The sequence below is a fragment of the Lepisosteus oculatus genome, chromosome 6 (assembly GCF_040954835.1).
Source record: "Lepisosteus oculatus isolate fLepOcu1 chromosome 6, fLepOcu1.hap2, whole genome shotgun sequence".
In the NCBI taxonomy this organism is placed as follows: Eukaryota; Metazoa; Chordata; class Actinopteri; order Semionotiformes; family Lepisosteidae; genus Lepisosteus; species Lepisosteus oculatus.
This window is the reverse complement of record NC_090701.1, coordinates 34,926,223-34,949,328: the sequence shown is the minus strand read 5'-3', so window position 1 is coordinate 34,949,328 and position 23,106 is coordinate 34,926,223. Positions and strand designations below refer to the sequence as shown.

The 23,106-nt window shown below is 37.5% G+C and overlaps 1 protein-coding gene across 1 annotated transcript in view; it reads right to left on the bottom strand.

The window, feature by feature from the left end:
- Nucleotides 1-23,106, bottom strand: part of oxsr1b (oxidative stress responsive kinase 1b) — a 127,951-nt gene that overhangs the window by 86,102 nt on the left and 18,743 nt on the right. The window lies entirely within an intron of this gene.

Genomic DNA, 23,106 nt, shown 5'->3' with positions numbered 1-23,106 from the left:
TCCAACTCCCCCCACACTCATGCACTAAGAATTTTAAGTTGTGTTAAAAATGCTGTACAAAAATTCCTGCATGTTCCCCTTGATTTTTGAACAGGACAAGCAGCAGCCCGTATCATTTTAGAAACCATGCCCAATCTAGAGGACATTATATTATTTTAGCATATTAGCTTTTCTGGTTTCTACTGGCAGCACACTTGTTCTGTGAGCTGCCCGTGGTCACAACCAGTTACAATGGCAGTGTTCAGTCTACACTCTGAAACCGCCTAAAAAACTTTGTTTTATCTACAATTCTGTCTTATTCTGTCTGTGAGGCAGCACTGCGACCCCGAGTCAAAGTTTGACCTGTGCTGCTATCTACATGGTTTGCATGTTCACCACATATTCATTTGGGTTTCCTCCCACAGCCCAATGACATACTAGTAGGTTAAATGGCCTCTGGGAAAACCGGCCATGGTGTGAATATTTATCTCCATCTCTACTCTGCGATGACTAGTGTCATGTACAGGGTGCATCCTGCCTTGCTGCCTGTTTCTGAGACAAGCTCCAGCTCGCCTGCTTGGATGAAGCACTTAGGAAATGGATGAATGTTTACAGAAACTATATATATACATGCACACAATACACTTAAACCTCTTAAGTGACTCATCCAGAATGAGTACTATAGCCTGGAAGTCACACGGGTTTGAGTGCCACAGGCTCAGTGGCACTAACATAACTGTAGCCAGATCACCCTGTAACTCACATCTGGCAGCTCACTGAAGCAGGTGTGAACTTGATCAGTACCTGGATGGGAGACCTCCTGTGAAAGATAAGGTTGCTGCTGGAAGAAGTGCTAGTGGGACCACTAGGGGGAGCTCACCCTACTGCCCGAGTGGGTCCTAATGCCCCAGTATAGTAACAGGGACACTATACTGTAAAAAGTTATATGATAAGACAAAAAAAACAAGTTCCTGACTGTGTGGTTATTAAATATCCCAGGGCGTTTCTCGAAAAGAGTAGCGGTGTTACCCCGGCATCCTGGCCAAATTTCCATTGGCCTTTACCGATCATGGCCTCCTAATAATCCCCCTCTATGATCTGGCTTCATCACGTTCTCCTTCCCACTGATAGCTGATGTGTGATAAGCGCTCTGGCGCACTATGGCTGCCATCACATCATCCAGGTGGGGCTGCAAATTGGTGGTGGGGGAGGGGAGTCCCCATTACCTGTAAAACACAGAGTGGAGTGTCCAGAAAAGTGTTATACTGTATAAGTGTAAGCAATTATTGTTATAACTCCTGAGGCCCTGGTCCTGATGAGGATATGTGGGAGCCTGAATGACAGAATGGTGTGTCCAGGAAGAGTAATGCCCACATACAGTACATCCGTCCTGCGATTAATTCCGTTCAATCTAAAAAATGTCCTCCCAAAAGACACGTACACTTACTGGTGATTCTAACTACAAAATTGTTTCCTACAATTATAAAAGAAATATTGAATAATATTTCACTTGTAAAGGTGTAAATGGTTTGTGTGAATTTAGGTTTCTCAGGTGAAACAACTGTCTGCAGATTACAAATTTAGAACTACAGCTACTGTATGTAGTTCACTACCTGCTGTAGCCGATTAAATTCAGCAGCACCATGAAATACAGATTATGGCAGAAATTGCTGCATTCAGTTTTGCACTAAACCATATTTCATTCATCAGTGCTAAATCAGCATTTCATTGCAGCATGCTGACATTTTAAAGCTTTAAGAGTCAAGAGTGGTCGGAGAAAGTGAATGCAGTAAGTTACTGTATCAGAACAGAAATGAGCACAGACCCCCTGGTCATTACGCCACTTATCAGTCAGCAATTAAGGGATGCTTTTATACAGTACCTCCTGTGCTTTATCAGCATTCTGCAGACAGAATTCCTTGATTCATGAGATTGGTAATGATGAAGCAAGCCTACCGCTTCTTCAATAGACTGCTCTCTCCCGATCACGACACGAAAAAATGAAAGCCTAGCTGTGATAGACATTCCTCCTACAAGTGCGGTGATGTACTCTTGATGTCTTCTTGCACCAGCAAAGAACAAGCAGGGCCTATTAATAATTGAAGAATTCAATTACTTCCAGTCTGTTAAGTCTGCCATCTTGGTGAAGCTCGTGCTGTACCAGAGAAATTGGACCAGAAAAAGCATTCACAACAATGTCTGGGTTAAATATCCATGGTGTCACATTCAGAATTTTGTGTATCAATAATGGCAAAAGAGGTGGGTCACTCAGCCTCCATTATTGAAAGACAACAGAGTTACATGGATGCTGCACTGCAAGTATTCACTTTTTTGTTGTTTCCCCCCCTTTCTCCAGTTTCACAGCAACTATACAAACAGCACCCTATATTGCATTGTAAAAATTAATGTATTAGTTCCATTCTCACCTTGCCAGGACTGCCAATGATCTACAGCCTGTCCTTGACCCTTCTCCTCAGGCATACACTTGAGTTAAATTGAAATGTGGGCTACATGACACTGTGAAGCAAATAACTTGCAAAAGTAGCTAAGCTGTCAAAATCCTGCAAAACAAAAGGAAAACCAAACAGCAAATTTCTACACTAAAGTTCCTCGCCCATCCAAACGCAGAGCTCTTGATGGACTGAGACATATAAAACATGTATTCAAAATAAAATGTGTTGTTTTTCAACCACAAAACAGTTGATAAAAAATGCTGAAAAAGACCAGCTTAAACCTTTACTACATATCTTTAGAAAAACCCCAAATCATTATCTCTAATTGTGGAATCAAATGAGGGAGGGGATGGCGTGCTTTTAATGCCATCTGAATAAAGACAAAGAAGAGCAGATGTCAGTCAAATTACATCTATCCAACTGAAAATGTCAACATCATGAAACTAACCCAATGATTTCTAAATTGGCAAATTATCCACTATACAATTTTTAAAAAACAGATAAGGTTTGATAACAGTAGAGGCATTAAAATGATTTCAAAAGGTGTTACAAGTTTTCTAAACATGAGTAATTGGTTTGTTTTTAGTGAATGAAATGCTGCAAAAGCACCTTAACAGAAGCCCCTACACTGAGCAATGTACTGTATGTTCGTTAAAGACTAACCCTCTGCCTTACAAACATATCCCACTGTGGAGAGAATGATATTCATTTTAAAGGAAGAGTTTTTTTACATTTGCATAAAATAATCTTTATAGTAAGAAAACAGGACTACACAATTAAAATAAGGGTTTGGCATACAGCAGGAAAGCAAAGGTCAGACACATAACCAGTTAAGAGAAGGTTTTGAGTCCTGATTTGAAAGTGCTCAGGGAAGCTGACTCTTCGATAGCCTTAGGGATGTGACATTGCAGGAAGACAGTAGTACACATGGGAGTAGGACAATAGTAAGTCAGACCGGTAGTGAGGTGCCAAACCATGTAGAGCCTCATAGGTGAGCATGAGGATTTTGAAGCTGACTAGAAACCTGAAAGGAAGTCAGTGCAAGAGTCCCAGGACAGGAAAAATGTGATCCCTTGTACAAGACCAGGTCAGGATTCTAGAAACTGAAATCTTAGTGTGGATTCAGATACCCCAGCAAGCAGGGTGTTACAGAAATCAATTTGAGAAAAGACAAAAGTCAACAGTTTTTCAGCAGCAGTTGGCAACAACATACAGTAGAACGTAGCCTGGCAATATTTCTAAGGTGGAGGAATGATGGTTTTACAGTATGTTGCACATGTGGGTCAAACATCAAGCCTAGATCAAATGTCGCCCCCAAGTTCTTCAATTTTAGATTAAAAGTCAAGTATAGTGCCATCCATAGACAGAGTAACTACAGTACATTGGCTTTACAAAGTAAATGGGAGGAGCCAAACAGCATGATTTAAATTAAAAAAAACAGTTTAATGAAATCCTGAGTCATCCATGTTTTTATGTCAGAGGTGCAATTTGAGTTTCATCAGCACAGAAATGATCATTTAGATCATGTGATTTTAATAGCTGAGCAAGTGGGAACATGTAAATGTTGAATAGTAGGAGTCCCAGTATCGAGCCCTGAGGAACACCAGAACTGAACGTTTTGATGATCAGTAAGGTAAGATTTAAGAGCAAACTTAAATTCCGAACACAGTATCAAGATGAGAAAACAATGCGTCAAGGTTAACAATGTCAAAAGCAAAACTGAAGTCAAGGAGATCATTAGTGACTTTAACCAGGACAGTTTTGGTACTATGTAGTTGTCTGAAACTGTCCTGGAAGGGTTCAAAGAGCTTATTTGCAATGAAATACTTAACTGAATTGTAACGACACGTTCCAAATTTTTTTAAAAGAAAGGGTAGATTGGATATACTGTAGGAAAATGTTTAGGTTGTCCTAATCCATGGGGTAACTGCAGTTGTTCTAAAGGCTGCTGGTACCTCACCAGTACTCAGGGACTCATTTATTATCTTAAGGATGACAGAGAGTAGAGAGTCGAGATACAGGACTGAAATATAGCACAGGGAATAGTATCAGGTGATGGATTTCATGCATTATACCAACTTACTAAGGCGTGTAGCATCAAGCAGAGAGAAGGGAACCAGTAAAACTAGGCAAGCAGGGAGGAAGTGTGGTGGTTAAACATTATTTAAAGGTAACTGTCCATGAGTTGCAGGTGGGTGCTACTTATATAGTATTAAATTTAACACTTACATCTTTTAAAACAATAAATAGTTCCTCAGATGTTAATGACAGCAGTTTATAATGTAATGAAGATGAGAAACATGAGATTTCCTGAAGCTGAAGAAACAATCTTTTATCAACTGCAGAAAACTACACACCTGCAATCTACAAGAGAGCAGACCCTCAATCATAAGAGAAACTAACTGCTTCAGCTGTTATCTAATACAGTAGGTCTTGGCCAAAGATTTACAGAGTTAAATTCTTCAGCTGAACTATATGCAATCTAAGTTGTGTAATTAGATTGGTGTCTTGCTGAAATAGAATGTCCTTCTCAAGACCTCCTATTCACACAACTCAGCACTTTATTGAAAATCGAATTAATAGAATTAGCTACAGATTGACAGAGCAAACTCAAAAAGAAATATAATTGACCTACAGGTGTAAAAACCCACAAAGAATGATGTACAGTAAGTTTTTTTGTATTTCTCATTACAGTATAGAAGTATCTGTCACTATTTAAAACTGATGTACAGTATGCCAAAACAATGGGAAAGTTGAGCAGCAAGCATCTTGCTTTAAATTGAACTGGTTGCTTTACTAATTTTTGTAAAACACAGGGTGATATGAAAAAAATTACAACATGCAATGAAAAGGTGTTCATGTGACTTTCATCACCCTGTAGAAACTGCAAAAAACATAGGCAGACTTATCAGCCTGACAGTACTATACGATAGTTTTCCCATCAAATGTAATTTGGTCAATTTATCTTATGCTCTTCAAGAGCACAGCAAGAAACATAACCATACTTAACAGAATGACTGCCAACTTGGGGAACATACATCAGGGAAATGCCAGTATTTTAAAATAAAACAAAGAATCATTACATTATTACCATTATCTGCCTTGTGAGTTTAAAACAGGGAAGGGACCTCAATCTTGCATAATTTCACAAATAAGAGGCCATTCAACCACCAGGCTTTTATTTCCCCCCATTATAGAAAAAATGAGTTCCCTTTCACATGGTAACGGTGCATTTTTCTAAAAACTCATTTGATTAGCTCAATGTAATTCACAGCAGAGATCGAAAAGTCAATTATCAAACCTTCATCTCACATTTTCCTCAGTTCTTTTACACTCTGTATCACACAAACATATATATCTGCTGTGAGACAGATAATCAACTTACACACAGCATATATATATATAGCATACCTTTAAATTTGAAACATTTTAAAAACTACTTTGTGTTTCTTAATAAATACAAGATGGGCAGTCATAAAAAAAAAATACATGGGTGAGCGATCAGTCCAAAAGGCTTCCCTTTCACAGACAATACAAGCATCTTTGTCATCATTTTTCTCTCTTTACCCCTCTAACTTTCTGAAATGAAGAGAAACAATCTTATATCTACAGTCTACCAATAATACAGTATAATCCCTTTACAAAAAGTATTCTGCCAGAGCATCCACAAAATAAGTTAGAGATCCTGTTGCCACCAGCTCTTTTTTTTCTATTTTGTCATCCCCACATCTATTTTTTTGGTGTATGCATTCCATCAAAGATAGCAGGTAAACAAGGAAAAAAGTCTGAGCTTTCACTTTGCTCTTAGTAAGGGGAAGAAGCTGAAGAAGAGTCTATTCAGCACTCAAATGAATTTTAAGCGCTTCCTGTGAAAAGAGATTGCAGTGGTAAGCTCACAGATTGCTGCAATACCTGAAGATTTAAATGCTCATTTGCTGCAGTAAAGTGGGATGTTTCTTTGAAAGCTCAGTATATCTACTGTATACACCTATTTCTGTCAACAATACTCAACACTGCACGTCACTATTGCTGTTTTTAAAGATTTCCTTCTTTCTCCTCCTACAAAGTTTAGGGATAGACTGCATGGATTATATGTCCATGAAGAAATAGAAGTGCCCACACTTTCAATGTTCTGTTTTTGCAGTATGACAAACCCACTGGGGATTCAGCTCTGGAAAACTCAACCGGATTTCTATTCCTTTTTGTGCTCACTGCCTGGTTTAATTCGGACACTCCTGTATCTTGGCATGAACTTGAAAGTTTGGTCTCTGTATACAATTATCTTATACAAATGTTCCCCTTTGACACTGCAGATTACATATTGAGCCTATAATTACATAATTGTAACCTGGCATTCTGTAGAGGGTTTCTACAGTCAACTTAAAAGATATCCTATGCCCATTCGTCTTTTTAACAATCATAAACTCCTTAGCAGTAATTCCCATCTTTTCCACACTCCCATTTCATGCGACACCTGATCCTGAAACAAATTCACATTCCAGAAGAAAATGAGAACGCATTTTGCTTTACTAGTGCTTGCAATTTAAAATGAGCTTCCAATAAGGGCTTTTTTTACTTAGATCTCCATTCAGTAATATTTACCTATATAATCCCCTTTATTGTTGGATTTCAGAGGCAAACCAGACTTCCTTCTACCATTTTTCTTTTAGAAGTTTCATACAGCTAGAAACCTCGTAAAACTTTCACATTTGGAATAAGGAATAGTATAAAGGAAGAAATTTACAGAGACAAAATTCAGCCTTCAAATATCCCATTGAGTGATTCAACTGAATGTCCTTCACAATGCATACGAGACCCTCATAGATGCTGTCATATGAAGCTAGTCCCATATGTACTTTGTCCACTGGGTACCTCTTTTACACATTTTGTGAATACCTAGTTGTGGTTATGTTTTGGAGAAAGGTTTCCTCTTCTTTATCCACTATTCTGAACACAAATAATCCTTGTTCTTTTTTACTAGTACTATTACTAGATGTTAACCTGGACCTTGGCCTCTCAAAGAAACAGATTCCTTTGGTTAGTTTCACCTTGGCTAAACAAAATGCAAAATGCACTGGGAGCCTAGCCCCTGGCATCAGTTGACTGTACTCAATATATATTAAATGGAGCATTAATTGGACCCCAGATCCAAACTAGCGCTGTTTGGTGCTCCTTTGAGAGACAACACTTAAGTTGGTGTGAGGAGAGTTGTGTGAAAGCTGTTGTTTTACACTGTATGGTTATTGTTTTATTTCAAGCTCTAAAGCTAATTAATATCAGATCTCTAAGAAAATTACAGTGCTGTGAATGTGACAGTATCTGGAACTAAATCGAAGTTCCTTAACAAAACCTGGAATCAACAAGAATTAAACCACTACAAATATAAAAAACAGCAACCTCTTTCACAAGTGTCTTGGAGAAGTCCATGGAACACAAGCAAGAATAGCTGGATCAGCTGCCGCTGCTGAAAACTGTCGCTGATGCATCCAAAATAAAGGAGAGACTACGGAAAGGTCAGGTTAAGACTGCAGGTACTGTATAAATCAAAATCTTACCGATACCATACCTCACGAATTTCAAGTACTTCACAGAAGAAGCACCAAACCACACCTTTTTCTAGCTGAATCTAGAAGACCTTTTATTCTTAAGAAACAAGTATAAATATCTCTAATGTTCAAATTGAGTACTGTGCATGGGTAATGTGTGTAGTGAAGCAAATAAATTCCTATTCTTGTTCCTTGTGATTTAGAAACCTGATGTACAGTAAGTGCCCCTCGAATTGTCAAATTTTCTTCCATGGCACCATACTGAAGAGGCTCCTCTGTGACTGCTTAAATACTTAACAGCCTAATAAAGCAGACAACTATGCATTTTGTGTCTCAGCATATCATTACTCGAAGGGGAGTTTTATCTTTAAAAATAGTTTAAAACCATTTCACAAATTCAGTCCAGGGATGCATTCTCATCTGACAGGGGACTAGCACGTAAAACAAATGTTCAAATAAGCAAAGTAAAAGTACTATTTGACTTATATGACTGAATAAAAGATGCACTGGCCGCAAGTTTTCATTTTCCTCAAGTGAGCAAAGGAGCAGCACTTGTTTGGTCTAATGTAAGGGAGATGGAAAAAACTAATCTGCATATATCAAACACTAAAAACACTTCATTTTTGACATTTGTCGTTTAGTATCACAGGTAAATACATTTCTTTGAGTGTTATGGGGTGAAAAGAAATAAACTAGCAGAAAGGCATCAGAAAATATGGTTTAACCACAGGCAAAGGGCACTTCCTTAAATCATTGAGTAAGAGTGAAAAAGAAAAGGCTCTGAGTCTAATTCCAACTGGAAGAAGCTGAAAGCTCAACAGCTTGATGTACGGACTGACAAGAACTGACACAGTCACAATACTATACAGTATGTATTGGATTACATACCTGCATATGATAATACAAGGTGATTGTGGAGAATCTCTATGGTGCCCCCATCATATGAAAAATGCAACATGAATGTGGTCTTTTAAGAAAGATCAATAAATACTGTACAGTTTTAATCAGTTAAAACTGAGCATATTATTTTGGTTGTTTTTGCTGTTTTCAATTAATGTGACCCCATATGTATGTTTTATTTTATTCATACACATAACTTAATGTTTGGAGCACTGACTGCAATTTCCCTTGCTGTAAAGTGTAATGCATTAGGAGATAGGAAATATTCTTAGCATCTGAAAATTGTAACAGCACACATCATGACCTAAAGCAAAGTCAGCCTTTCCAGAAAATTACAAAACAGCAACATTAGACTAGATAGTTGCTGTTGTTCAGGTCTACCATTTCATCCCAACTGCAGTGTCCTCCAAGATGAAGTGACCTTTGGATGAAGCTACGCGAGTTAGCTTTTCCTGCCTCCTTGTAAAAATATTGTCAGTAGCAATTATCCATCCATTCATTCTATAACTGCTTCTTCCAGTTCAGTGTCGTGAGGGAGCCAGAGCCCATCCTGGCAAGCCACAGGCACAAGACTGAATACACCCTGGCAGGACGCCATCACAGACCGAACACCGACACAAATGCAGACAAGCACACACTCGCACCTAGGGCCAAATTTCCCAGAAGCCTATTAACCTACAGTACCAGTATGTTTTTGTTTTGTGGGGGAGGGGAGGAACTGAAGCATCCAGAGGAAACCCACAGAAACACAGGGAGAACACACAAACTCCCCACAGACAGCACCCCAGGTCCAGAAATGAACTTATGAACTGATTTCATAAGTACTTTGCTATGACTCCACATTGAATCCAGTTGCATTTAATTACCTTGTGAAATTAGATGCACCTACAGTACAGCTTTGAGTCCACCTGTACAGTTCAGTTTGATGAAAAAAGGTTTTTAGATTGAATACACCCGACTATGTCAGGTCCTTCAGTTGGCAGTGCATATAGGAGCAGAAACTCTACCATGAAAACCGAGGAACTGTCTGTACAACACTATGACAGAACTGTGAGGAGGCACAGAACTGGGAAGGAGTAGAAAACAGTATAGGGAGCAAGAAGAACCTTGGTCAGAGAATTAACCAAGAACCCCACTGGCTGGTCTGATCAAAAATTATAATTAAATTACATTCCACCAGATAACTGTTGTTAAATCAAGGCCGAACTCGAGTTGCCACCAGTTGACAGTTTTGTAGAGGTCACTACAGCCCACTTGGGGCTTACAAGGTGACATGCAGTTGGGGTTCAATACGAAAGCCGATGCAGATACAGTATATGCCGTAAATGTCACAGGCTTTGTGGATTCAACTGCTACCATCAAATTACAACTCCTGATCTTTCTTCACATTGAAGCCTGAATAAATGTAGAAAAATATGCATGGGGCAGCTTGCCCTCCCAACACAACCACAGTCCCCAAATAAGATTCTTTCATGAATTAATAAACTACTTCCTAACAGTCAAGAGTTCTGAATTTGTTATCACACGTTCACCAACCTTCGCATTAGTCTGCGTACAAGACAAGTCAGAAAATTCCAATTCTCCCCCCTGTCGTGCCTGTGTGACTTCCTAAAATTCCCCTATCACCCTCCCCCGCCCGCAGCCACCACCACAGCCTCACACAACCCCAAAGCGTGATGCCCTGACATCACCCAACAAAGGCGCTCTTGGCAGTTGCCTCTCCTGTTCACTTCAGCTTAATAAGCAGTTGCATAAAAAAGAAAAATGCAGCCTGTTCACAAGTTATTGTGAGATGAAAACCGCTTAGAGTGAAGAGGTTGTAACTTAACAAGCCTGCTTTTCTCAAGAAAGAAAAGTACTATACTATTAAATGGTAATACACTACAAAGCAAGGACCATGGAAACAGTCATTTCAAAAGCTTCACAGTCAAAAGCAGCTGCAATTTCCTTGAAAAAAAAGTGTAAGTACAGTAGTTCACAATCACCTCTGGAGATGCATGTAACCGATTGTGTCTGCTTAATGTGGATGCAGTACATCTTGCACTAGTGCAAACATTTGTCAATATTTCTTCACAAGAAAGCCAAAAAACAATAGAACCCATAACATCTTTCAAAAAGGCATGACTCTTTTGCACAAATACCTCATGAAGACAAATGCTTCAAATTAGCCTAAGAGTAGTACCCTTAAATTGAATCCATGAAGAAGGCCATTAAAATAAATTTTTAATTTAAGATTTAAGTCATTACTAGTCCATTCCCTTACCCTCCCACAAACAAAGTATTAGTCTTAATGCCAAGCTCAGTAAAATTTCTGCCATGCACACCAGAAAGATGCACATTTGAAAATTGTGTAATTAAATTAAAAGTCAGTTTTTTAATTTGTGCTGGTTGTTACTTTGGAAAAACAAAGTTATGCACTGAAATCACTACTGAACCCTTTCCCCCCCCAAATGTTATGCTAAAAATGTACAAAGTATTTCTAAACTAAGAATAGTGTACAATGTTGATTATGATGTTACAAAAAATATAGCTGCTCTGGAACCAATTCACAAAAGAGCAACCAGATATATTCACGAACTTAAGGTAATGTTTTATAGACACAGGCTAAAAGAACTTTTAGAAGACTTTAAGGGAACCCGATTCAAGAATTCAAAATCCCTAAAGGCATTTCTAATATTAACCCATTAGACCTCTTCAGAATCAACAGTGAAAAACCAACCACACATGGAAACTATGTGAAAGTTCATTTAACACTAAGAACAAAGGCACACTTTTTTTACACAAAAGGGTTGTGGCATTATGAAACAAGCTACCCAGCCATGTTGTCGAGCCTTGAAGAAGTGGCTTAATAACATCCTGAAACCACTTAATTACTAAGCAACCTCTAGTTGGGCTGCACATTTTCCTCATTTCACATTTTTCTTGTGTTTCAAAAAGCGCAACAGCGCCTGTACTTCCTAAGACGGTTGAAGAAAGCCAAGATATGTTCCCAGATCCTCACTACCTTTTACAGATGCACTACAGAAAGCACACTGACAGGCTGCATCAGTGTGGTATGGCAACTGCAATGCTGCTGACCACAAAGCCCTACAGCGGGTGGTGAAACCTGCCCAGTCCATCACTGGGGTTACCCTCCCATCTATCCAGCACATTTATGACAGACAGTGCTTGAGGAAAGCTCTAAGCATAATCAAAGACCCCACACACCCCAGCTACAGACTTTATGATCTGCAAACATTTGAAGACGTGTTTATATAAAAGACTAAATTCCTACATTAGGCTTTTGGGTGGTAGTGCATTGTTTTTTGTGTCAGTACAAGCCACTGTGATAATATACCACAATTACACGTAAAACTGCTCTCCAGTGTGCTAAGTAGTGGAAATAACATGGTCAATATGAGTTTTTACATTTCTAATATTTAGGATATTAATTAATTGTGCAATACCTCTTATACTGCACTCAAAGACCGTTAAATAGGGAAAAACTGAAGGCTAGTCACGCCTTCAACATCTTTTCCAACTCTTTTAAAAATATTATCTAAAAATAAACTGGTTTCTATAAAACACCATCGAACAAAAGAAAAGACAACCTGATTACTCAGAAGACGGAGACTAATTTTTTCTTAGCTGGCCCCCATCTTTCAATCCCATGCCAATCCCACCTGGAAAGTGGGTACAGTACATCTTCATCAAGTCAATCTTAGTTGGAGAGTTGCATCCTGAAAACCTTCCCTCCCACCTCCAAGAGGAAAAGATTTGGGAAATTTATAAAATGCACAATGAATGAGAAGATTTGGAAGAAAGGTGCGATGCCGACAGTAAATAAATAAAAGTACTGAAGCAGATGTTTGTCCTGCTAATGAATACTGTATATAGATTTAAACTTAAAGGCTCAGCACCACACAATGCATTCAAAACAAGTTTCCATATGATATCGACCTAAATACATTATCAGATTAGACCTAAATTACTTAAGCGAGAAAAAGTAACAATAATCTAGTTTTGTCAGTCCCCTGAACTTAACTCTACTACACAGCTGCTGAATGTCCTTGATGGAACAATCACAAAGAAACCAGAAACTTGTATAAATATGCTAAATGGACAGTAATAGAGAGCAATACACTCCTGAGGCTGTATTATAGGATGCAAACATTATATACTGTACTATCAGGTGGGTAGCTGCGTCAGCATGCGTAGGCTGCAAAGGAACAAGTAATAGGTTTATTCCATGATGAAAAAAAGAAGAAAGAGAACAGAACGTTTCGGCCGTGGAGCCTTCTTGACACCTGAAAAAGGCTCCACGGCCGAAACGTTCTGTTCTCTTTCTTCTTTTTTTCAGCATGGAATAAACCTATTACTTGTTCCTATACTGTACTATGCACTCCAAATGTTATAATAATACCCCAATGAAACAAAAACAATAAATATCAAATGGAAATGAGTTACTTTGACATTTTTAATTTCTAAAAAATTATTATACAGTCATCTTTGAAGCATTGCGCACTCCACATTAGCCACATTTCTCATAAATATCTTTGGTATAGAAAACACAATGGTTACATTTATTCACACTCCTGCAATTATTATTTCGTACATTCTCCACTGGCAGGGATCACACTGTAGTGTGCTATGAGGTTCTGGTATGTTCAGAAGTGAAATTTATGAGAATTCCTCTGTGTTCTAAGTGCTACAAGACCCTTTTGTTTCCATTAGTGAACTTGACTTACAATCACAAATGTTCAACAGGATTGGGTTCTGGAGATTGAGATAGCCAGTCAAGATCATTTATTTATTGTGCAATTAACCATTTCTTTGTAAATTTGGATGTATGTTTTCAATCACTGCCATACAGGAATGTCCATTTCAGCCAAGCTTTGGCAGAAGGAGCCAGGTGTCTGGCCAAAATGTCCTGGTATGTGCTAGAGTTCATGATCTCCTCTATTTCGACAAGGGAGCCAGCACTATCTTATCCCAAAATATAGTAGACTCTCCCACAATATTTGGTGAGATGTTTTCTCAATGTGAGTTTTATCATTTTTACCCCAAAGATAAGGCTGATGAGCAAGTCCAAAAAGTTCAATTTCCATTTCAACTGACCATAAAACACTATTTCAACAATCATCCAAATGATATTTGGCAAGCTTCAGCCACCTCATTTTCTGGTTCACCCTCAAAAGAGACATTTTTCTTGCAACCCAGCTTGAAGTTCATTTCATTGCACTTCAAAAGAGCAGAATATTATTTAAACCTGTTTTTTGTTGAAGTATTGTTTATTCGAACCTCCTGATTTCTGGAATTCAATTTGTAACAAGCAGTATTTTGCTCTATGCAATGCTGTTATGTTTTACAGCATAACGATAAGATATTTATAAATAAATCTGCAACCCAGTTTTCTAATGTTTTATGTTTGTATTTTACTGGGGAAAAGAACAAATCTGCAGGGAACAGCACATTTGTAGTCCTGCTTTGTAAATACAAAATGGCTCAGTGTTCAAAACTAAACAAGCTACATGGGCCAACTGGCCTCCATTCATTTGTAACATGCATGTAACGTAAATCAAATCAGACTAACAGACATAATTTAAGATCGTGCGGAATATTATTAATAGCAAATGAATTTAAAAGTAACTAAATGCCAGAACAGATTATTGGAATCGATCAATAAAACGCTCAGGTAAAAATGAGAAAAAAATGCCTTTTAAAACTACTGTATTCCTAAATAAAAATTAAGAAAATTATATACAATTTTAAAAATTAAAATAAAATTTATTGAGGGGAATGGCATTGAATTGCATACACTGACAAAATTTTAGCACTGCTTACACAGCAGTACTGAATTAAGATGCTTTTTATTCCTAACATGAGGTACAAGCAATGGGGAGCAACATCAGTGTTTGAGCTGCAAAGGAACAAATAGGGGTTAATTTCATGCTATAAAGTAGAAAGAAACATTTAGGCTTTTAATGATTAAGAAAGCAGTTCCTGAATAGGATGAACAGTCAAAATGTTGTATTTGCTCTACTTTTCATTGTTATTAGTCTCTGTTTCTACATGGAAATAAGGTATGACTGTGTAACATGATCCAAATGTAAAGTACCTATACGTGTGCTCTGAAAATGGTCACTACTTTCAAAGAATAAGAACGATAACTGTCAAAAAAAACCTGGAAGTACAAGAACACTGAAGAAATCCAGTGCAACAAAGAATGAACAAAAAAACAAAATCTAGAAGCTATAACCCGTGTTGAATCCAGCTTGTTTAAAAATCTTTTGTTTGAGGGGGAAAAAAAATAGTCACATTTTCTAGCTGGCTTTTAAACAATGGCATCAATGTTCTCATTCAATAACCGAGATGGATCAGGCTGAGCTCTAGGTGGCAAGGAATGAATTGGAAAGATATACAATGAACTTAATGGGGGGTTGGGGGTGGTGGGGTGCAAGCACAGAGACGAGTTACAATCAACTGCCCTGAAAGGATAAAAAATGCCCATTTCATCTGTTTGGAATAGAAATTCCAATGCATAAATTAAGTGGAATATACCAGTGAGGTATAACATGAAAGCTACTTTGGAGGATAGGAATAGAACTGCTTAAAATGCACCATTAATCCACAGAATTGATTCTTTTATAACGCACAAATGGCATGATTCAATTAGTTAATTGCTCCTGAGTAAATACATGAGGAATGGAAATCTTTCTTAATTGCTTAATTCTCTGACGAATGCTGTTTTTTCCCCTTCTGTGGCTCTTCTAAGAGATTCTCTCACCATCTAATAAAATAATTTATTAATGAACAAATAATAAATGTGAATCATCTAATGACTATATTGTCAATACATGTTGACTCGTACAACTAAAACAAATGAATAATCTCCCAATCTGTCTAATGACAGAATTCATTTCTTCAGTTCAGTGTGGCATAGTAAATTCTTCCTTCTAAGAAGCAAAATGATTAAAATGTTAAACAGAAGAAAATCCCACAATACCATCACTGCACTCACTTCCAGTGGATTTTAAAATCAAATGCAAAATTCTTGTTTTAACCATTAAACCTCTGAATTAATTAATTTGGCTTTTTTACCTATTTGTACCTCTGAAGCGGTCTGAAATATTTAACATTGAAAGATGCAATATAAAATCAAGATTGCATACTGAACAAAGGAGCTGTAAAACAGTTTTGCGAAAAATTGCATCCTTTTTATAGCCATCTCCCCAAGCAGCAGATGATGTTCTACCGATTACCTCCCACCTTAACAAAGCGTTAATTTAATTTTTACAAGCATACCCTTAAGACAAGAGGAATACAGAGTGACATTAACTTACAGACTAAATCAAACTAAAGACTCACTTGCATAATCCTACAGTACATAGCACAATTCTATCTTCTTCAAAACAGCGTGTAAAAAAATACCACACTAGCCAGACTTGGATTCCTAAAAGGAAGAAAATAATTAAGTTCTCAAATACAAACTTAATATATTGTTATTACAAAAAACTATTAATTATTGGATAAGCTTTCTTTAATACAAGAGGTCAAGTCTGATCATGAATAAAACAATTGTGACTTTAGAGTACCCAGTCTCCACCCTGAAGCACATACACTAACACTTGCGTCATGTTTCATTATCATTTCTCTTTTATCACTATTTTATTCATATTTAAAATCACAGATTCAGCATAAAACTGACAATTCTAAATTACTTCACAAAGTCAATAAACCTTTTTATGCCTGCTGGGAAGGTACTGTATGAACTATGATCAAGTAACTCAGAAACTGAATAAAACTACAAGGCTGATGGTGGCTTATTTGCAATTTCAATCGTTAACCTTTTTGTTATTTTACTAAACAATACACTGTAAGACATTAATTTAAGATACAAGTATAAGAAGTGGTGGGCAAATGTGGATGTAAGAGGCAACATAAGTAAATCCTTATTTAAATGCTGGATGGCAGATATGGTAAGATCATTTATATGCATGCTCATTAAGTTACACAATGGATAACTTCTATAATTAATTGGCACACCTTTAAAAACATTGTAATAAAACGATATTCCCATGTGTTAGCAAGACTACATTTTAAAAGTAAAGTAAAAGCACGAAAATAAAGGGTTTAAACAAGGGTGTGGATAGCAATGAGGTGCTGTATTCCAAGCATTTTATCTTGGTATGCTTTTACTGCAGCAACAAAAAGCAAAGCAATTTATTTCTCTTCTGAAACTGTCCCTGAAACAGCAAAACACAACACCTGTTCTGCAGAAGTTAGATTCAGAACTGAAAAGGGTCAACAGGAACAGCTTGGGTCCACTAGGAGAGCCATCACCCCTCTCTTTAGTTAGAATATAAAGAGATCAGAATGGAAAAAGCTGTAAACCTGCAAAATTGTTAGAAATTAACCTAATTATTTGTATGTACTAGAAAGCACTGGTGGCAAATGTTTAATTTGACATTTGAGTATTAATAATTTTATATAAATTATATAATAACAATATCATTGCATCTAAGGTTTATGTAATTAGATACAGTATGTTACAAGTTTCCAGTGTTCTTATACTGTTTAACAAAATGGGTTATGTTGAAATTGATATCAATGACTATCAGCTGCCTGATTTGGAAAATATCTGCATCAACCTGGAAAAAACAATATTGATTTACCACTGACAAGCACACTACCATTACACAGCCCACATGCAGTACGTACTGAACGACATAAGAACATGGCACACACTTCTTGTACTTGACCTTACTGCAACACTTAAAGTATTGTGCCACAAGAGGCTGCCTCACATCAGCTTAATTTCCCCTATTCGTGAATGTTGAAGGACAAGCCAAAACTCTCTAAGTAGAAGGTGCCATGAACTGTAAGGCAGATACAATTGTTAAGAAAAGCAGCTACTGGACTTTTTAAAACTTTAATTACTGATTCTATTAATAGCAGGATGAGGTTTCGATTACAGGCTAGTGTTTATATTTACGATGACTTCACTTCAAGAAGTACCGTTCCAGGCTTCCCAGTGCTCTGAGAAACTAAATCATAGGCTGTTATTGATGAGAGATGTTGGAAGAAGTTTGAGTGTCAAGTTCAAGTTTATTGCCATTATACTCATATACAGGTATATGGTATAACGAAATGCTATTTAGCTAGCTCTCGGACATAAGTAGTACAAGAAAAAAACCAACAACAATACAATTGTATAACAAAAGAAAGACAGAGACAACAGGCAGTGTGCAAAAAACAGGCGATGTGCAAAAAAACAACAGGCGATGTAATGTAATGTAATGTTAATGTAATGTTTCTTTATTAGTCCTATACAATTTCTTGCATTAGGAATTCGTCTTTTCGCATACCCCAGCTTTTTTCTCATGGAGACACAGACACACAGACAGGGAGAGAAGCTTGGGGTCAGAGCGCAGGGTCTGCCATTGTACGGCGCCCCTGGAGCAGTTGGGGTTAAGGGCCTTGCTCAGGGGCCCAACGGAGTAGGATTCCTCTGCCGGCCGTGGGATTTGAACCGGCAACCTTCCAGTCACAGGCGCAGATCCTTAGCCACAGAGCCACCGCTCCGCCCAATGTGAAAAAACAACAGGAAGGTAACTGGTTATGTGCAAAAATATGCATCAACAGAATAAAATAAAAGGGATAGAATTAGCTTTTGACGTGTACGGTAGAGGTAGATTTTCAATGTGTGTTTGGGTTTTTGGTAAGAAAGAAAGAAGGCACTGTGAGGTTCAGATCATAGGTGAAAGGTGAGGTGAGAGTGAGAGAGGCTGGGAGTGTCCGATAATGACTGCACATTTTCAATCACTTGAAACAAGAGGAAAAATAATCACATTTATATTTGACCAACTATCAAAGTTCACATGACTTTTTTTTTTTTTAGACAAATGCCTGGACAACTCCCAGGTGCTGATCTAATAATAGTTACTTTTCCTGCTCTCTGAAACTAAGAGCCCAAGACTTCGAATTCACTTCTAATTTCCAAACTGTTATACGTCAGCAGAATACATCAGGCTAAAATAATCATAGCAATTCCTTGGATTTCTATAGTGCTTTTCCTCTCAAAGGATTCCAAAAAAAGGCAGTTTGCCTGCAGGGATGTATGCGAGTTGGACTGTAGTTATTATGTGGTTATGCTGCAAGAGTGTTAACCCCAGTGTCCTGGCTGCATTGCCCTCTGGGCTTGTAGAATCTGCCTTTCCTAAATTTGTACATGAGCTCAATCGATAGAGCAGTTCTCCACCTGATCTGCTGTGCTGTTGGGCAGCTACTGCATAATAGTTGCCATGGGTGGGTTCTATGCTTTACTGATGTATTAAGTGGGTCCCTTCCTGCATATAAATCACTACAGGATACAATTAAAATATTGTATTCCTAGGGCCTCCCAAGAGGCTGAACTAGTAAAGTCAGGTTCGAGCCTGGGTCGTGTCACTTGCCACGTGGACAAGTGACACAGAGGGTTGGTTGGGATAAATTTGCCAGGGCTCTCCCAGCTTTCAGCAACCCGTCACCTCTCAAGCACTCGGAGGCAAGCCGTGCCATCAGTTAGGGCACTCTGCCTCAGTACAGGGCTCTGCCGTTTGTCATGTTAAAAAATGCCTGACTCAAGCTAGGTTGGCGTGGTTTCAAGCATCACTGTGGTCATTCAAGACACTAAAAACACGGCTTTTCCAGATATTTGGCCATTGTTAATTAGGTGAGGGCAAGAAAATAACCGTCAGTAATGGGTAATTGTAATTTAAAAAATAGATCAACAAAAGATTATAAAAAATGAGTGATAGTAGCAAATATTGAAGAATGAAGCCTCAGCTTTTATAATGTTAATTTTGGTCTCCTTTAAATTTTTCTAGGGATGTGCTCTCAAAAAGTACTAAAATACTTTTTTCTTGCCCAAATTGTTTGAATAACACAGGGAAAATAAACCGAGAATTACACTAAGCCTACTGTATGTAACAATTAAAAAATGTGATCATGCTACTAGAAAATGAACTCCTCAATTAATCTGTGAAATTGTTACAGATAAAAATAACAAGAAAACATTGTTTTACTAAATATCTGTAATGGAGACAATAAGAAAAAAGTGTAACAAGACAAGTTTGTGTGCCATAGGAGTAATGTAATAACTGAAGAGACTTACAATTGCTTACATGGCATGTCATTTTTCCTGACATTCGAGCAGTTCAGCAAAATAATTCTGTTAATAAATTATACATAGGTGTACTGTGCTCCCCTGCAGTAGAAGCCACATTGCCTAATGTCAACACTGCTGTCCAGCACAGTCTGGAAAAGCATAACACTTTCACCAAAATAGCATCAAACCTAAATCACACTATCCATGTTGGTACCTGCATACATCATTAACCAATGCACTTTAAAATCCTTTAAACTTAACAAGGAATCATGAAGGTTACAAAGATATTGAAAAAGCACTGTTAATGAAATTATTAATAAATTCACATTCCCTATAAGAATGTGTCATGCTGTTTATACAACATGAAAAACTATGTAAAAAAGAACCTTTATTGGGAGAAGGAAGTCTTTAACATTCTGTTTCATTCTATATATCTGTGGGTCTAGATTCCTTGAGTTCTAAATTTCCCACACTCCAAGATGTGATAAAACGGTTACTCATTTCTGAAAAATGCCCAGACATTCGATTTAAAAAAATATTTTGAAAGTTACAGAGCTAAAAATAGCTTGAGGTGTTTTAGGTTTAGGGTTTGGCTCTGCAATTGTGCAGTATCCTTCAATTAAGACATTTATGCATGTGTCAGTGTTGCAACCTTGGATCATGAAGACAAAGTTGCTTGACTGACCTAAGATGATGAATGGCACAGTAGCTATTTTGGCTAAGGATTCTCTATAACTTTTACAAGAAATTTCATAGAAGAGCTGTAATTTTGAGTTTTACAGCTATATTGTTTTGATAAAGTCCGAACACTCAAATCTTGACAAATATTTTTAAGAATGAGCAGCTAAAAAATAGGAGGAGAATGAATTAAAGGAATGCATAAGCAAATCACTTACTGTATGTATCAGACAAATGTATCATAGAGTTTTGTAGCAACTGAACAAGTGAGGGCCATACCAACACATACAGTCCTGGAATGGATTACAATATTATGAATAACAACCTACTGTAACACAAGATGAGTTAAACCAGATTTTTCTGAAGGCTAAAATGCTCATCTAATTTGTTGTGGGAGGTGAACTGCTAGTAGTGCTAGGAAGATCCAAGGAACGCCTTAAGTACTGCTGTTACATGACTGCACAGTTTTAATTTGTTTACTTGCTGAATAGACTCTCCAGTAAGTGCTTACCTGTACATACATACATTTCTAAGTACTACCCTAAACCAAACTATCATAAAGCCTTAATATCAACCCAAATCCTCACACCAGCATTAAAGACTATTTGTGGCTAAAAGAGTTTGCCCACTATTAACATACAGTAAGAGTTTTTATATTGCAAATAGAAACCACACCACGTAAAATTTAAATTATTTTCTCCATTAGATCCTTGCGTAATTAATGAAATACTATTTAGGCTGTTTAAAATCCTTAAACATTCCGGGGTGCAGAATTATTACCATTTTCACTGCACTGAAGCAATTAACTTCATTTGTGCTCTCTCTCTTTTCAGGCATACTTATTAATCAGAATTACTCTGCAATACAGCCAGACCAAAGTGATTGACACTAAGGCTAGATGAAAAAAGCAGATTGCATTCATTAAAATAACTGAACAGCAGGAGATCTTCAGACATTAAGCGGAGCTGTACAAGGATGTTCAATAGCAGCACTATCTTGCGCATACATAGTTTTGGAATTTAGGTAACACAAAAAATTATATGCCAAGACCTCTGAAGGAATTTTCTATGGTGAAGATCAGGAAATAAATTTGGAAGCGTTTCAGTGTTACACAGGCTTCAGGACACACTGTCTCAGTGATGTTATGGCAATTTGCTTCATGACATGATGCTAAACTAATTCCTTACTGCATTTTGCTGTCAAATTGTTTTGGAAAGTATTAAAGCTTTTCCTTCTGGAATGATCAGGAGGATGAAGCATCTCCTCATAGCAAATAAAGCAAATATACAACAATGAACACAAGTTTATTCTCTCCCAGAGGCAGTGTGTTACAGAACGAGAATGTTACCACATTTAAGTTGTTCAGCTGGGCTGATTTCCACCTGAGTGGTAACGGCTCCACATCCTTGACAGATCTAAACTTTTGACTGAGTTTTGAGTTCTCAGAACATGTCCCAGCAAGTATCTCATGCTCGTCTTTATCACTACCACTTCCTGCATAGGTGAGGACAACCATTCAGTCAAGAGTTAGGTAATTTCCCAGATGAGTGAATACATAGCTACAGATAAAGGACAGATGCACCATCACAACATCAGGACAGCTGCTGTTGCTAACTTCATAATTCCAGTGTTCTCTCAGGATAAACAGAATTCAGGTTCTAAGGCTACACTAGGAACCTCTGCACACAGTTTGATAAAGCACACTGCAATAAACTCTGTCTTTTGTACTTAAACATACATAAGGAGAACTTGGTAAACAAATCCACAGAGCACAAAGAGCAAACACCATGTCCCCTTGATCAGCACAATCTTGGCTTTATGTTGTATATTTGTATTACATGTCTTCTAATTGTATGAGCTCACAAAACCAAATTCAATGCAACTACTTATGGTAAAGTATTGGACTTGACAACCCCAAACGAATCAATTTTCCAGCAGCTTTATGCTCAGTATCTCCGATACAGTTTGACAGATCACCATCAAGATTGGGTTACCGATTACAAAACAGGTTTCCATATACTAACACAGCTCAAGACAACCTTGGCAAGCCTTCTAGTTAATCAACCAGCTGTCCAGAAATCCGAGATCTAAAAAAATAAAGCTACTGAACTAGGTAGCATTCTACATTTCTCTTTAATTTATAGCAGGATAAATCTGATTGTGCACCTTTCCAAGTCAGCCTATCTCACATTCTTGTGCACATTACCCATCATGCACTACCTAGTTTCAGATAGCATACAAACAACTCTGGAAGACATATATTGATGTCTCTCACCCATGAAACAGTATACGTAGTGAGATTCATGTAAATGTGAAATACTTAAAATTCTAATTACAGTAATACACACTATTACAAAACATTTCCAAAAGCTCTATACCCAAGCAGAAATATCAACTAATTTTATTAAACCATTCAAATGGA